Source organism: Mus caroli, chromosome 17, assembly GCF_900094665.2.
Source record: "Mus caroli chromosome 17, CAROLI_EIJ_v1.1, whole genome shotgun sequence".
In the NCBI taxonomy this organism is placed as follows: Eukaryota; Metazoa; Chordata; class Mammalia; order Rodentia; family Muridae; genus Mus; species Mus caroli.
The window spans coordinates 44,519,083-44,523,677 of record NC_034586.1 but is presented as its reverse complement, the minus strand read 5'-3'; positions in this window follow the sequence as shown (position 1 = coordinate 44,523,677).

Genomic DNA, 4,595 nt, shown 5'->3' with positions numbered 1-4,595 from the left:
CCTGGCTGTCCTGGAACTCACTCTGTAGACCAGGCTGGCCTCAAACTCAAAAATCCGCCTGCCTCTGCCTCCCAAGTGCTGGGATTAAAGGCGTGCGCCACCACGCCCGGCTGGCACTTCTCATTCTTGACCCAAAGCCGGGCACATGGAATTTCAGAACACCACCAGTGGCTCCAGAGCTACTGAAGGGGACAGCTTGAGCAGACATACTTATTTGCAGCCATGTCCTGGGCTCTCTGCCAAGGTGGACTTGGGGTGGTCTCTGAGGCCATCAGGGCTGCTGCAAACCCATATTGCTGGGGGTAGGGGGGCAGCAGAACTCCACTGTAGCTAGGGAAGGTCACAGCAGGAGCTTTGGGGGCAGAGACATAGGAAGACTGAGCGCGCTCCTGAATGCTGGCTTTCCCTGGGGAGAGGAGGGTCACAATCTGGGATGACACCTACACCACAGTACCTCAGTGGCTTTGCCACCCTGTCCCAACCACCTCTCATCCCACAATACCTACCACCTCTAAACCTGCTTTTGGGGCATAACATGGCCATAACGGCAGAGGGGTAGGAACTAGGTGTGTGCCAGGGGGCGGGGTGTGTTCACACACCAGCAGCCCACAGTCTCAGCTGGTACCCTGAGAAGTCCTCTAACATGGACAAGAACAGAGCAATTCACTCAGCTTATGTTTCAGGCCTAGTGCTGTGCTGATCCTGAAAGGCTGTGATTGGCTAGGTCGAAGTCACGTGACATGGATGGACACCGCGATCAGGTTGGACTACCATGGCTGACCAACCCTGTTAGGTGGGGTTGTTGGACTTGAAAGCTCCAACAGTAAAACACAGCACAGGAAGGGTGTATGCCTTCAACAACCCTGGGCTTGGAGGAGATGGCAGCTCTCTCTTAGGCCCCATAGGATGGAGGTTAGAGTAAGGGGCCGACAGAGAAGAGAGGCCCTAAGACAGACAGACGGGGGTGGGGGGGTGGAGGAGGGAGGAAGAGGGACGGAGCAAGAGAGAGAGAATGAAAGGGAGAATGAACAGAACCCATGGAACTAAGACCCCAAGGGATATGGAACTAAAACCCAAAGGGCATTTTCTCCATTCCCAGACTGCTCTGGGGCATGGTTTGTCATGGGTCCTTGTTCTGGTATTGACCAGGTGACAGGGGAGACAGATGGTGGAGGATTATCCCCCCCATTATGCCTTCTAACTAAGACCCTCCATGGCTCAACCACAGGAACAGCAACCATCTAATGGGAAAGAAATACCAGATCACTTCTCGGCCTTTTGGCTAAGATCAAGTGTGAGAAAGAAATACCAGGACATAGAGCAGATGCAAGCATGGGGTGAGCTAAAGAAAGGGAAGAGGTGGCCCACAGGCAAAGAGACAGACACAAGACAAACAAAGAAAAGAGTTGGGGCAGTGTTTGAGAAGGAAGAGTAAGAATCTAGACACTTGAAGAGGAGCGTTCTGTGGGGACCTGGCCTTGGCTCCTCCCAAGGTCACCCATCGTGAGCTGTGGGGGCAGAGCTGCCCCTCAGCCTGGGACCCTCCCAGACACAGAGCTGAGCGTCGCAGAACTGGGCAGCTTAGCGTTAATTAGAGGCCCTGGCTAATGGCTCGGAAGATTGGCCAGTTCCAGAGACGCTGATGAATAGAGACCTCGGTGAGATTTATTTCTAATTATCTCATTTGTCTCCCCCCATTACTCTTTATGGCCTGGATTTATGGGACCATTAGGGCCTCCCCTCCCCCGGCCAGGCCAGGCTGAGCATCAGCCCCGGGATACTTCATAATAACAATAATAATGTGCTCTGTGGTCAGATTGATGGGGGGACTTCTTGTCCTCTTCATCCTTGTCCTTGGGACCCCAGACACCAGCCGCTCTCGTGTCTCTTTCCCTTCTGGGACCAGCGGTACACAGCTCCAGGTCTTCCGCCAACCTGTGGAGTTCAAGCCTGTGGCCTCCTCTGCCTTCCCCCTCACTTCAACCCTCTCTCAGCCCCTCTATAAGACCACATCCCAGAAGCTGAGGATAATGGTGGGGAAATTGGCATCCAAAGGGCTCAAAGCTTCATCAGTAAGTGATATTCTGCAAACAGCAGACACCTAATCATGTGTGGGGCTTGCGGTCATTGTTTGGGATTTTAGTTTCTTTTTTGTTTTCTTTCTTTCTTTCTTTCTTCCTTTCTTTTTTAAAAAAGATTTACTTTATTTATATGAGTACACTGTACCTGTGACACACCAGAAGAGGGCATCAGATCTCATTACAGATGGTTGTGAGCCACCATGTGGTTTCTGAGAATTGAACTCAGGACCTCTGGAAGAGCAGTCCGTGCTCTTGGCCACTGAGCCATCTCTCCAGGCCTGGTTTCTGGCTTTTCAAGACAGGGTTTCTCTATGTAGCTCTGGCTGTCCTGGAACTCACTTTGTAGACCAGGCTGGCCTCGAACTCACAGAGATCCCTCTTCCTCTGCCTCCTGAGTGCTGAGATTAAAGGTGTGTGCCACCACCGCCTGGCAGTGTGGTCTCATCTGTATTGTTACCTTGACTAGAAGGACTGATGCCAGAGATGGTCCTGATTCTCCAGAGTGCCTGCTCTCAGGGTGAAGTCCAGCTTCCCCCGCTCAGAGACAGCTGTCAAGTGCTTGGCTTGAGCTCGAGTCCCATCTCTTAAGGGTGGTGTACACCAGTGTCCTCCTACCCCTCACATGTTGTCCCTGGCAACTACAGGTTGGAGCACCTACTTGGGCACATACTACCAAGTCGACATACACATACTATATATATACTACCTGCTTGCGATGTGCAAAACAACTTGGACTCATCCAAACCAAAGACACTGCTCACCATAGTCTCCCGGTGGAGAATCTGATGGTCTCACGATGGCGGAACAGACACACAGGCCAGTGTATTGAGTTCGCCCCAGCAATGAGGAGGCAGGATCCTCACTGCCTCTAACTACATGGACACATCTCGCAAAGTCAGGGATGAAGTGAAGGGTGCCACACGTGTGCCTCTGTACACATACAGCAGGAGGTCAAGGGGCACCCATCCCCCGTGCTAAAGTCAGAATCACTCTCACCCAATGCTGTCCTATGGGGTAGGGCTGGAAGGAACCTGCAGGACTTCTGGGAAGCAGGCAAATGACTGAGGTTTTTCCTTTTGGCTACTTTCCTGTTGCTGTGCTAAAACCCCCTGATCAAGGCAAATTTTAGCAGAAAGACTGTTTTCGCTTATGGTTCCAGAAGGCTAAGAGCCCAGTCATGCCAAGGAAGCACAGCAGCACGCGGCAGGCATGGCGGCTGCAGCAGTGGGTAGAGAAGTCACATCTTGAGCCACAAGGAAAAGCAGAAAGCAAACTGAAAATGGCACAAGTCTTTAAACTTCCTGGGAAAGCACATCCTTAGAGGGGAGTTCCTAGACCTGCAGACAGCACTGCCAACTATGGATAAAATGTTCAAATGCCTGTGACTATGGGGACATTCTTGCAGCCCAAGTCCTCCTTCCCTCCCCTCCCCTCCCCTCCCCTCCCCTCCCCTCCCCTCTTCTCCCCTCCCCTTTCCTCCCCTTCCCTCCTCTTCCCTTCCCTCCCTTTCCCTTCTCTTCCCTTTCCCCATCCCCTTCCCTTCTCTTCCATTCCCCATCCCCTTCCCCCATCACCTGAGCCACATCCCAGACCCTATCCCATCTTCTTTCACAAGATACCTCTATGGCAGCTGAGTCAGGATGCCCCTGGGGATAAGCCTTATCTCTGGGTTCTCTGTCTCTGCAGGCAGCACGGTGGCACCTTCTAAGCAGCGTGAGCTACTTCTTACTTCTTTCTGTAGTTCTGGGACTTGGGAATCATATGGAGAGTGAGGGGGAGCAGGATCCTGCAGAGAAGAAAAGTCTTGCCAGAAAGAAGAGGGAATTCAACAGGCAATGGTGGTACAGGCCTTTAATCCTGGCACCGGGGAAGCAGAGATAGGCAGATCTCTGTTGGTTCGAGACCATCCTGGTCTACAGAGCTAGTTCTAGGAGAGCCAAAGCTACACAAAGGAATCCTGTCTCAAAAAAACCAAAGAAGAGGAGGAGGAACAGGGAGGACTCACAGCTAGTCTGTGCTAATTTGTTGCTCATTTCCATTGCTATGTAACAAATAAACCCAGACCTAGCAGCTTTAAACCATTGAAACAGCCATGGCTTCACACAGGAATGTAGCTCAGGAATTTGCACACAGTAGAGTGATTTGGGTCTGGCTCAGGGTCATTCAGGAAGATTCCAGTCAAGATGGTAGCTGGGGTGGGAGTGGGGGTTTCTGGGGATGTAGCACAGCTGATGGAATCCTTGCCTAGCATGCATGAAGTTATTGGTTTCATCTACAGTGCTACATAAACTGTGAATCATTGGTACCACACACCTATCATATCACCACCTGGGAGGTAGAGGCAGGAGAAGAAGAAGTACAAGGTCAGCCGGGCGTGGTGGCGCACGCCTTTAATCCCAGCACTCGGGAGGCAGAGGCAGGCGGATTTCTTAGTTCGAGGCCAGCCTGGTCTACAAAGTGAGTTCCAGGACAGCCAGGGCTATACAGAGAAACCCTGTCTCGAAAAACCAAAAA